The following is a 13,656-nucleotide window of genomic DNA, read 5'->3' as shown; positions in this document are numbered from 1 at the left end:
AAACCTAAGGAAGATCACCTGGAAATTGATAGAATTAACAGGTCCCTGGGCCCCCGCAACCCCAACCCTGCTTACCCCAGAGACATTATCTGCCGCATTCACTTTTTTCATACCAAGTCTGAAATCATGCAGGCCACCCGGAATCAGGAATCCATCTTGTTTAATGGCTCTCCAATCATGCTTTTGACAGATCTCTCACGGCAGACTCTACTTATGCGGAAAGCCCTGAAACCGCTTACGGATGCACTCCACTTCATGCAAATTAAATACAGATGGGGCTTCCCTTTCCACTTGTTTGCATCCCACGAGGGTAAATCAGCCACCTTTCGCACCCTGGGAGATTTAACTAACTTCCTAGGTGTATTTGAACTGCCGCAGATTAGGATTCCAGACTGGCCATTGGAAGCGGCCACTCCAGGGTTCCCTAAAGCCCCTAGATGGGAAAAGCAATCCAGGAAGAAGAGATCCAGATCTCGTACATCTAAATCTCCACCGGGTTGATTCCCTTGCCCCCTTTTTATGGGGATCCTCCCCCCCTTGAGTTTTTTCCTTTGCGGTTGTTGTTTTGAAGTCCTGGCCCTCCATTTCACAGTGGCCGACGGAGGGTGATTCCTCCTCTCCTTTTCTAGGAGACCATTGGACTGGCCAATGAACTCTGACGATACGTTCCAGCCTGAGAAGCTTTGCCTTCTCTACAGGTGTCACGTACCTAGTAGGCGAGCCCGGAATGCAGGGAGCGGCCCCTCGTATCCCCTGTCTCAAGAAAACCTGGAGGTGGTAACAGGAATTCAAAAGTTCAGAGGGCACAAGTGCCTGGCAGGTAGAGGCAGGTCCGGATAGTCAGCAGCACACAGACAGCAGGTGGATAAGGCTGATGACAATCGGCTGGTGACGGCAGGCACAAGCGGATAGACTGGCAAGCAGACGATCGTCAGCGGAGACAGCAGGCACAGGAAATCCGAACGGATTTGCAGGAACAGCAGAGTCGGGTACAGGCCGGGTCGGCAGCAGGCGGTCAACACAGTACAAGGGGACGAGGCAGAGACGTGGTCAGACAGGCAGGTAGTCAAAGGCAGGCAGCAATGGATCGTGGTCAAGAACAAGCCGGGTCACAGGAATCTAGGCAACAGGTAACAGGTAACAGAATAGCAGAATCTCCGAACACGCTGTAGACTGGACAGCAAGAAGGGGATGGAGCAGAGACCTTAAGAAGCCTTTAGGGTGCCAAAACGGTTGCACGACGAGTCAGCGTGCCCCCGCGAGTGGCCGTGCGCCCGTTCGTGACCCCGCGCACCCGAGTGCGTCCGTTCGCGCTAACGCGTGTCAAAGGGGAACGACGGGTTCTCGGCAACAGGTTTCTGTGGGTAATTCTCCCGTGTGCGACCGAGACGCCAGGACGATCATGACAACAGGATTACCTCCCTGCTTACTAGTTCTACCTGTTTCTGCCAACTCTTTGGAAAGCTAAACTCGACATAGGCCCCTCTGTTGGCCACTTAAGCCACGGTCGGGTACCTACTTTGAACAAGGACATGGGCTGTAATTCAGTCACTTTGTTACTAAGTTTGCACTGTTAACTATTGGTTTAAGCTCTCTCAATGCACTGTGCTGTGCGCTTTAGACAAGCATTTTTTTTTTATTGTTTGTTTTGTTATGTTGGGGCGGAGCCCCTGAGAATCGCCTTACCATGTTCCCCACGTTAGGGCGTGCAGAGTCTTTATTGCCTCTGTTTCTTGATATTTCTTAGAAATACTGCGTAGTGTTCATTCCCCTTCTCCCTATTGAACACTAGAGGGTGTGGTTTGACTGCGCCCTACCTACCCTGCCCGAGGGCACCATATCCCAACATATTCACACGGGCTCACCGGGGCCCTCCTGAGGGTGACGGTGCCCCTGTGTGCTTCCTCTGGACGTTAGTACCAGGCCCCTCTGCCGGAGGTGGTAACTCATTATTTTTCTTGACACCCTCCCCTTTCCTGAACCTACACTCCACTTACTGACCCTTTGCTTCTCAAGTTGGAGGCTACCTCCTCCGGCTCCCTTGACAGGAACCCTAGCACCCCCCTCTTGTCCCCCCCTCTTGCTATGTCTCCCTTAGAAATTAAAATCTCCTCTCTCAACTGTAGAGGGTTCAACACCCCAGGGAAACGTAGACAGCTTCTACACCACTTTCACAAAGCTAAAACGCTAATTTTATTACTGCAAGAAACTCATTTCAGGTCAGATAAACTCCCTTCCATCTCTGACAAACGCTACCCGACTTGGTTTCACAGCACCAATCCTGACGCTAGAACAAGGGGGGCCTCCGTGGCCTTCCATAATTCCTTTAACCCAACCGTACTTGATCAGGAAATAGACCCTAGAGGTAGATATGTGTTTTTGAAACTACAGGTTCAACAAACTGTTTTAACCATTGTTAATGTTTATTTCCCTAACCAGAATCAGTACCGATTTCTTTCCTCTGTGGCATCCCGCCTCCATGTATTTGGAACTCACAATTTGATCCTTGGAGGTGATCTGAACATACCGCTAGTACCGAGACTGGACTCATCCACTGGTAAGTCAAACATACCACCTTCCACACTGACTAATATACGCTCTGCTCTGAAAGACCTGTCCCTTGTAGACCCATGGCGGGTACTCCACCCGTCTGAGCGGGATTACACTTACTACTCCCCTGCACATAACTCCTACAGCTGGCTCGACTATATTCTAGTCTCCCAATCAATGTTGGACTGTGACCCTACCTGCGAGATCGGCCTAAAAAACTGGTCTGACCACGCCCCGGTGCATTTGACACTAGGGAGACCCCCACACCTCCCTAGACACAACTCCTGGAGACTGAATGATAACCTCCTGCATGACTCTGTTTGCAACGCGGCGATAAACGCAGTGATCGCAGAGTTTAATCTGACCCATGCTCATGACGAAACCTCTAATCTAACCAAATGGGAGGCATTTAATGTGTTCTACGAGGCATTTTAATACAGCATGGTTCTAGATTAAAAAAAGCCTGCACTGCCGAAATTAGCCGACTGTTCACACTGATATCTACTCTCGAGGATTCCCATAAACGTTCCCTGGACTCTAGGACACTGGCAGAACTCTCTAACGCACGTAGGGACCTGAAACAGATATTCACGGAACGCTCTGTGATTGCCTGTACTAAGGGCAGACATGTCTACTATGCTCACGCAAACAAATGCGGGAGACACCTAGCTCGCACAATCCACCCCCAACAACGTAGACAAAATATCTCCCACCGTATATCCCCCGCCCACGTAAAACACTCCAAAAACTCGGAAATAGTTTCGGATTTCCATGACTTTTACTCATCTCTGTACAACCTCCCAGCAGCCAACATGCCCACCCCCTCCTCGCAATTGGACCTCTTACAATATATACAAGACACGGCATTACCTCGGATAACCCCAGAAGCGGCAGCAGACCTGGAACAACCACTGACCACGTCTGACTTTTTAAATGCCATAAAAGGGCTTAAAAAGGGCAAAAGCCCTGGCCCTGACGGCTACACACCTCTGTTTTTCAAGCAACACGCCCAACAATTAGCCCCACTGATGGCAAAGGCATTTGAGGAGGTAGACGACAATCACCCACTATCCATCACGCTTCTGCAAGCCCAAATAGTGGTGAACCCCAAACCCGGGAAAGATTACACACTTTGCGGTAACTATCGCCCTATATCTTTATTGAACGTCGACCTGAAGCTTTATGCTAAAATTCTTGCCACACGCTTAGCCCCCCTTCTTCCCTCTTTGATACATGGGGACCAAGTGGGATTTGTCCCGGGCCGAGAGGCCAGGGACAACACCACGAAAACACTCCACCTAATTTCTTACGCTAAAGAACATAATATTCCTACCTGCCTCTTGGCCTGCGACGCTGAAAAGGCGTTCGACAGGGTGAGCTGGCAGTTCCTCAAAGCATCCCTGCAACAAATAGGCTTAGGTCCAAAATTACTCTCGAAGGTCATGGCCCTGTACTCCCAACCTACCGCTCGAGTTTCAGCTAACGGGGAATCGTCCGCACCATTCCAAATTAGCAATGGTACAAGACAGGGCTGCCCTCTTTCGCCCTTGTTGTTCACAATCACGGTGGAACACCTGGCACAGGCTATACGTAACAATGCTTCTATTCATGGTATTCCCACTCCCTCATTTCTCCACTAACAGTCGCGGTTCTGACCAAATGGTATGAAGTGTCTTGTAAACTGGGCCTGTCTATGGACCCCAGCCCTCTCTCCCCCCTCTTTGATAATGCACTCCTACCCACTCTCCTCTCAGCAACCCATGCTGGGGCATTCCATAGAGAGGACTGGCCCACGGCTAATCAATTTGTTCACTCTTCCACAGGTCATCTAAGGGACCCGTCAACATCATTACCCTCGTCCAGCTTGGACTGGCTTTCCAAGCGATCCCTAAACCAATTTTGTAAATCGCTACATATCTCCGGTAATATCCATAGGCCGCTCACCCTGTTTGAGGAATTTTGCACCCTCCCCCACACTCCTAAACATACTCTATCTCTTCTTTATAAGGAGATCCAATCATTCACCTACACCTCTCTTCCTATATACACTAACAAGTGGTCCAGTGACGTTGACGCAGAGATTACCCCAACACAATGGCATACAGCCTTTATACTTACCCATCAATCCTCCAGATCAGGATTCACTCAGGAGAAGAATTACAAACTGTTGTCACGGTGGTACAGAGTTCCAGTCTCGGTGCACAAGATGTTCCCCGGATCAACGGATGTGTGCTGGAGGTGCCACGGAGCAAAAGGAACATTTCTTCACATATGGTGGGAATGTGTCATGGTCCGTCCTTTCTGGGATAAGGTCTTTGAGATGTATAATGCTATGTATCAAACTGCCATGTCCCCTTCACCTGTCTACCTTGCTTTTCCCCTTCTCCCTTCCCACCCTCCTCCTCCCCGCCCTCCCTGTCAACCTATTCCTCCCTCTGTATGTGTTTAAAAATGGATGTTAACAAGGTTATGTTACACACAAGGTTCTCCATATTTATGTACCTCAGTACTTGTGTATTTTTGTAATTTTTGTAATTTTGTATTACTGAACTTTCATTGATCTTGGAAATAAAAATATGTTCAACCTTAAATGCCTCCCAAACTGACCCAACGGATGCAGACCCCGAGTTCGCGCGAAGGAAGTAAGCCACTTCCCTCTGCAATTCCTCCAAACCCGGGATAACCGTGAGCCAAAAAGGGTTCAGTCTCCATATGCGGGGAGGTACAGTCGATGGCAGTCGTAATGTCAGCCAGTATGGGAAGTGATCCGACAGCACCCTGGCGTCGAATCCCACTTCCAATAATTCGGGTAGTAGGGGAGGGGAGAGCAGGGCCATGTCTATGCGGGACATGGCACGGCATGAGGGGGTAAAGCAGGAGAAGGCCTTTGTGGTCGGATGTTTATATCTCCCGGAGTCTGTCATGGCCAGTTCAAATTTGCAGAATCTGGTGACGTGGGCAGGGGGGACAGGTGGTCAGTTGTGCCGAGTCTGTTGAGGCCGGGGTTAAGGGTCATGTTGAAGTCCCCTATCCAGATTACGGGTACTGTGGGGAACTTGGTCATAAAGGTAAGACCCTCTTGCAGGGCCTGAAATTGAAAGGGCAGTGGTATGTAGAATGCCATGATAAGCAGCGTCAGTCCACTCACGGTGGCATGCAGGAACAGAAATCTACCGTGTGGGTCTGAACGCAGGTCATGCAGCTGGAACTGCACAGTTTTGGCAACTAAAATGGCTACTCCTCGTGAATGGGAGGTTAAGGGACACTGTACATCCAGCCGACCCAGGGTTTTCTGAGCGCCCTTTGGGATTGGCCTGTGAGGTGAGTCTCGACGAGGATCGAGATGTCCACTCTCAGGCGTTTAAGGTGAGTAAGGACAGCCAATCGCTTGGGTTTGGCTCCAAGGCCCCTGACATTCCAAGTTGCAAGTTTAAGCGCAGCCATGGATCATTCAGATAAGTGGAAGCCCACTACCGGTCCCCAGAATGGGAAGCTCGGGTGGGCATGTTACAGAGGCATCTATGGGACCCCCCCCAGGAATCTCCCACAAAAACAAGAACACACCATTAATAAAGCTACAGCTGTAAATAACACAGTATATGACATATATAAACTTAATAACATTAATAACAGTGCCTACACTGGACCAGCGGGGCAGAACATCAGAACGGTCACTCGCCGCAGCCGCGGTATTGACAGCTGGCCAGGGAAACAGTGCAACGGAGTGCATGGTATACATTTTCCAGAGCAAGAGTCAGCTGGTCAGCTGGTCGTCTGAGAGACCAAGAGTGAACATATCGTGGGGGGCTCATAGGGGAAGAGGGGCAGAGTAGAGTGGGCGAGGGACCAAACAGGAGGGGGTGGTGGGTAGGTATAGAAGCAAGGGGTCCATTCAGACATAGGGGGATCTCCGCATGTGCTAGCAGGAAAGGACAGGGAAGGGGGTGGAGGAGGGCACAAGTAGATTGGAGCAAGGGCAGAGGCATCGTGTCCCGATACAGATCCCCCAGCGTGACCCGCGTCACCCCCATGCGGGTGTCCAGTACAGACAGAGCGGAGGAGGATGCACCCACCGTCCACCACCCGACCATCAATGCAGAGGAGAAAACAATTAAGGGGGTAATAACATCCGTAGGTCCGGGGTGCAAAAGGAGTATGAGGGTGGGCAAACTCAGCAGTCAGCAGCAGAGCGTTCTCCTGGACAGAGGGTGTCCACAGTGACAGGGGCGGCAGTTCAAGGGATCGGTGGGAAAGGGGGGACACATCGGGGGGACAGGCAGGAACAGGGATCACTCACGGTTGTTGAAGTAAGTAGGTAAGCGCTCTCCGGGGGCAGCGATGGTCATCAGTGAGCAGGGCCCCACCCCTCTCCCTGCTCCAGCCACGATGAGGCAGCGGCAGGGTCTTTGAAAAAATGTGTCTTGCCCTCGCGGGTCCCCCAGAGCCGAGCAGGAAACAGCATTGCATATGGAAGATGGCGGACACGCAGCTGGCGCTTGACCTCGGTGAATTGCGCTCGCCTCCGCTGGATCTCCGCCGAAAAGTCCGGGAACACCGCCACTGTAGCGTTGTCGACCGGTATATTTCCCCGTACACGGGTGAGACGAAGCACTGTATCCCGGTCCCTGTAGTTGAGTAGCTTGGCAATAAATGTCCGTGGGGGTGCGCCGGCCGGCGGGGGACAAGCTGCCAGGCGGTGTGCCCTTTCAATCACAAATGTGGAGGAGAAGGACTCCCTGCCAAAGGTTTTAATAAGGAGGTTTTCCAAGTAGGTGGGGGGGTCAGAGCCCTCCGAGCGCTCCGGGAGACCCACGAACCAGAGGTTGCACCTGCGGAGTCTATTTTCCATGTCGTCCTGTTTATGGAGGACGACACTGAGTTGTTGTTGTAGGAGCTCCACTGAAGTCTGTAGAGGAGGAATGTCCGCCTCCACGTGGTCCACCCGCCGTTCAGCCTCAGACACTCTGTCCCTCAGTTTCTGCAAGTCATGCCGAATATGTGAGATGTCGATTTTTACCTCCTCTGTCTTAGTAGTAAGGGCAGTCTGGCAGGAGGAGACGGCCAACAGAATCTTGGCTGTGTCGTTGGAGGGAAGCTCCTCCGCGGTGCGAGCAGGGCCGGAGCCATCTTCTTCCGCCGCGTCTTGGCCCTCGAGGTGGTACTTGACCAGCTTGGCGACCACCTCGGAGGGTCTTTTAGTCGGCGACATGGGGGGCAGAGTGAGCACAGGGTTCGCGGGCGTCGTTGCGGTGAGTATCAGAGGAAAATCCCCAAAGGATGAGATGTAAGGATAGGGTCTCAGACGGAGCTCTCACTCAACACGTCCTACACCATGAAGCTCCAGGCCACGCCCCCCTACTTTATTAGATTTTAGACGATCCCTGAAAACACTTCTCTTCAGAGAAGCCTACCCCACCCACACCTAACTGTATTTTCATTTTCTCCATCAGCTCATCCCCCACAGTTATTACCTTTAGTTTCAACTTGACCCTCCCTTCTAGATTGTAAGCTCTAACGAGCAGGGCCCTCTTATCCCTCCTGTATTGATTTGTATTGTAAGTGTACTGTCTGCCCTCATATTGTAAAGCACTGCGCAAACTGTTGGCGCTATATAAATCCTGAATAATAATAATAATGCCTAAAATGTTTTTAAAAATTGCAGTTTTGGCGGGAGCACTGATTTTGATGACGATTAAAGTGAAAAAAAGTGAAATATTCCTTTAAATATCATGCCTGGGGGGTGTCTATAGTATGCCTGTGAAGTGCTACGTGTTTCCCGTGTTTAGAACAGTCCCTGCACAAAATGACATTTAACGTAAATGACGTCATTTCAAACTGCTTGCGGTTTTAATGTAATATTTGGTTCCGGCAATATGGATGAAAATCTTTGAGAAAAATGGCATGGGTAGCCAGCCCCCCCCCCCCCCCCCGCCCATTACCAGCCCCTTTTGGGTCTTGTACAGATATAAAGGGGAAACCCAGTACCCATATTAAAAAAAGGAAAGACGTGGGGCCCCCAGGCCCTATATACTCAGAACAGCAGTATACAGGCGGTGCAAACAAGACAGGTACTGTGTAGGCTTGTTGTGTTAAGTAGAATCTGTTTGTAATTTTGAACTGGTACATTTTTAAAGTGTAGCTCCAGTCAAAAAAATCTATTTTTAAGCTTTTTGGAAAACATAGAGAAGGGTTATCACCCCTGTATAATTTGTTTTGCCATCTGTCTTTTTTCATCTGACTTCCTGTTGTCTCCTTCCGTTTGCAAGTAGGAGATGTTTGTAAGTTGGATGTTTGAAAGTAGGGGCCTGCCCTATATGCTCTGCAGAAATGGTGGAACAAGGTGTTGGTGTTGCTACAACATGGTAAGCCCTCAAAGTGACTCTTGGTGGGCGCTGGAGCGCCCTGCTGTGAATGATTATATCAAGAATTGTAATTGTATGCCATTGTTGAACAGTGGTAGAAAAATTGGGCCTTTGGTGGTTGTGGTGCTGGTGCCACAACACTATAAGTCCTCACAGTTACTCTCGGTGGGCACAGGAACGGGCCCTGCTGTGAAATATTATATCAAGAATTGTAATTACATGCCCCTGTTAAACAGGGGCTGAGAAATTGGGCCTTAGGCACTGGTGCTGGTGCCATGACACTGCAACCTCTGCAATATACTCTAGTTGTTGTGCAGGAATGAGCCCGGCTGCAAAGCATTGCATCAAAAATTGTAATTAAACGCCCCTGTTAAACAGGGCCTGAAAAATTGGGCCTTAGGCACTGGTGCAGGTGCCACGACACTGCAACCTCTCCCATATACTCTAGTTGTAGTGCAGGAATGAGCCCTGCTGCAAAGCATTGCATCAAAAATTGTAATTAAACGCCCCTGTTAAACAGGGGCTGAAAAATTGGGCTGGTGGCACTGGTGCTGGTGCCACGACACTGCAACCTCTCCCATATACTCTAGTTGTGGTGCTCGAATGAGCTCTGCTGCAAAGCATTGCATCAAAAATTGTAATTAAACGCCTCTGTTAAACAGGGGCTGAAAATTGGGCTGGTGGCATCACCCAGAACCAAAAATGTTCTTCCAACATATCAGCGGAGGAGGAAGAGGATAGACAATCAACATAACAGGACAGTCACTCAGCATCAGCATAGGCAGTCTTGAAGGGATGTGATATTTAAAAAAAAAATATTCGGTTACATCAGCTTCAGGTGCTTGGTAGCTGTGGGTGATCCAAGACTGATTCATCTTTATGAAGGTCAGTCGATCAACCGAGTCGGTGGACAGGCGCACCCTGTGATCGGTAACAAAGCCACCAGCAGCCCTGAAGGTGCGTTCCTAAAGAACGCTGGATGCAGGACAGGCCAGTAGCTCAATTGCATACTGTGCAAGCTCTGACCAGTGATCCATCCTCAAGACACAGTAAGCCAGAGGATTTTCGGTGGGAAAGGTGTCCAAGTCTGACCTTGCCCCTAGGTATTCCTGCACCATGTAAATCAGACGCTGGCGATGGTTGCTGGAACCGATCATACCTTGGGGCTGCGGACTAAAAAATTGTCTGAACGCATCAGTCCGATGGCCACCTTCTCCACCGCTCCTTCTGACTGATGCCTCAGCAACACGTTGTCCAGGGCCAGGAGTTTGTAACCTCCCAGTCTCTGAGAACGCGTTGCACAGACCTTTCTGCAAGGCCCCGCAGAGATGTCTCATCCTCTGCTCCCTCTGCGATAGCAAGATAAGGTCGGCAACCTTACCCTTGTACCTTGGATCAAGGAGAGTGGCCAGCCAGTAATGCTCCCTCACCTTGATCCGAAGAATGCAAGGCTCCTTCCGCAGGCTTTGCAGGATCAGGGAGGCCATGCAGCGTAGGTTAGCTGAGGCATTCGGTCCGGAGTCCTCTGGGTCACTAAGGACAACATGATCCGTAGCTACCTCCTCCCAGCCACGTACAAGTCCACGGGTTTCTTGGGACTGTAAATCATCCCTACAAGACTGCTGCTGCTGCTGATGCTGAGTGCCAGCCTCCACCTCCATGCTGACACAATCATCCTCCTCCTCCTCATCCTCCTTCTCGTCCTCTTCCTGTGTGATGGATGGGACAGGAGGAACACTGTCTGGATAAAGGGGGCCTTGAGAGGCAAGGAAGTCCTCCTCTTCCTACCTCTGTTCTGCCTCAAGTGCCCTGTCCATTATTCCACGCAGCGTATGCTCCAACAGGTGGACAAGAGGTACAGTGTCACTGATGCATGCACTGTCACTGCTCACCATCCTTGTGGCCTCCTCAAACGGTAACAGTGCAGTGCATGCATCCCTGATCATGCCCCACTGGCGTGGTGAGAAAAAACCGAGCTCCCCTGACCCTGTCCTGGTGCCGTAGTCGCACAGGTACTCATTGATGGCCCATGTGCAGCCGCTGCAGCATGGCCAACGTTGAGTTCCACCTGGTGGGCATGTCACATATAAGGCGGTTCTTGGGCAGGTTCAACTCCTTTTGGAGCTCAGCCAGCCGAGCACAGGCATTAAATGATTCGCGGAAATCCACACAGATTTTCCTGGCCTGCTTCAGGACATCACCATGAGTCAGCGGTAATATGCACCTTACCGCTGACCGCCCTGTCAAGCAAGGCAAGGACATTGCCTTCCACATGCCGGTAGAGAGCCAGAATCGCCTTCCGTGAGAAAAAGTGGCATTTGGGGACCTGCCACTGAGGAACCGCACATTGTACAAATTCACGGAATGGGGCCGAGTCTACCAACTGAAAAGGCAGCAGTTTAAGTGCTAGCAATTTAGCCAAGCTAGCATTCAACCACTTGGCATGTGGGTGGCTGGGAGTGAACTTCTTTCGACAGTACAGCAGCTGGGGCAGGGAAATTTGCCTGCTATAATCGGACGTGGGTGTACTGCTAGCAGAGTGCCCGGAAGCACTTGGCTGTGACACACCTAATTCTACACCTTCATTCCTCTCAGAGCAGGTTTCAGAGAGGACTGAAGGTCTAGTGGGTTTGGAGATCCCAGCTGATAAGGAGCTAGGAGAGGTCAGCTTTGTTCTTTAGTGGGGGTCTTTGAGGTACGCTTGCCAACGAGCTGCATGGCAGGTCAACATATGTCTGGTCAAGCATGTGGTGCACAAGCGGCTGATGTTTTGGCCACGAGAGATACGCTTGAGACATATGTTGCAAATAGCAGCGGTGCGATCTGATGCACTCGTCTCAAAAAAGGCCCACACCAAAGAACTTTTAGAATAACGCGCAGAGGAAGCGCCCTGCACAGGCGGAGCTCTGCGGTGTGATTCAGTCGGTGTGCTGCCCCTAAGCTGGCCCCCGGAGGACATCCTGCCTCCTCCTCCTCTCTCCTACCAGGCACCCACGTGGAGTCAGTGCCCTCATCATCCCCTTCCTCTTCATCGCTGGAGCAAACCTGGCAGTATGCTGCAGCTTGTGGAACATGACTGCCAGATTGCTGTCCTTCTTGAGCATCCCCTCTTTCTGCGCTCACGCTAGTGCCTTCCTCTAGCTGAGTATCATCATAAGAGCCTACAAAACACTGGGCATCCTCCTGGAGCATGTACCCAACACTGTGCTCAAAGAGATCAGGGGACTCCTCAGGAGGACGTGGTGGGTCTAGGGAAGGAGTCACTGATGATAGGCACAGCAGTTTGGGACTTTAAATGAGGCACGGGTTAGCGCCTCCATCCCGGTATTTAGCACAATAAGGAAGGAAAAAAGTGGGACTTTAAAATGAAGCGGCTGAAGTGTGAGGGTCAGAAAAAGGTAGTTTAATTGAATCCATAATATATGATACAAAGTAAATTCATATATATACATACATACATGTGCCATTGTTGGGCACAAAATGTGTTATATGAAGACATCAAGGTGTATGTAAAGACACATAAAGTCAAAAAACATATATGAACAGTAAATAGTATGTGGAGCAACAGCATAGCCTAAAAATGCCTCAGGGCGACATATCCGGTACCTGTGTTTGTAATCACATAATGTAAACATAAATGTACTGAATTAATATTAAAAATTAATTAAAAGTAACGTCGGGCCGTAGTAATTATCACTGTAGCATCAAATGTAGCTCTACGCGTTTCGTGGATGTATTCTCCACTCATCAGGAGCAGATGCGACAGATACCTGTAAAATATATAGATATGGTAAACCACACTCTGTATAGAGGGGAATAGGTACAGTACATAGAGTGCTTTCAATAGAGAAGAGCTATATAGGTGAATAATGGTGTATACTGCGGTCAGGGCACACAGACAACACCCACAATCTCCTACAGCTGACTGAAAGCTCTATTACAGAAGAGCAATATACCTAGCTATATAGGTGGATATAATGGTGTATACTGCGGTCAGGGCATGCAGACAACACGCAGAATCTCCTACAACTGACTGAAAGCTCTATTACAGAAGAGCAATATAGCTAGCTATATAGGTGGATATAATGGTGTATAGTGCGGTCAGGGCACGCAGACAACACGCACAATCTCCTACAACTGACTGAAAGCTCTATTACAGAAGAGCAATATAGCTAGCTATATAGGTGGATATAATGGTGTATAGTGCGGTCAGGGCACGCAGACAACATGCACAATCTCCTACAAATGACTGAAAGCTCTATTACGGAAGAGCAATATAGCTAGCTATATAATTGGATATAATGGTGTATAGTGCGGTCAGGGCACACAGACAACACGCACAATCTCCTACAACTGACTGAAAGCTCTATTACGGAAGAGCAATATAGCTAGCTATATAGATGGATATAATGGTGTATACTGCGGTCAGGGCACGCAGACAACACCCACAAACTCCTGCAGATTACTAAAAGCTCAATTACAGAAGAGCAAGAACGCTAAATCGGCCGATAACGAACGGTGTATACTGTGTTGAAGGTACACAGAGAACACCCACTAACTCCTACAGATGACAACACACTACACAAGGCCGCCGCGCTGGCGGCCATATATAGTGTTGGGCTTGTACTACACAGCCTGAGCTATGATTGGCCACAGGCATCCTGCCTGTGGGCAATCATGGCTCTCCTCGCTGCCGGCGCTGTGATTGGCCAAGCATGCAGGGTCACAGTGCGTGCTTGGCCAA

Source organism: Lithobates pipiens, unplaced genomic scaffold (genome assembly GCF_037356315.1).
Source record: "Lithobates pipiens isolate NorthernLeopardFrog02 unplaced genomic scaffold, aLitPip1_a1.2 Scaffold_19, whole genome shotgun sequence".
In the NCBI taxonomy this organism is placed as follows: domain Eukaryota; kingdom Metazoa; phylum Chordata; class Amphibia; order Anura; family Ranidae; genus Lithobates; species Lithobates pipiens.
This window is presented reverse-complemented; position numbering follows the sequence as displayed.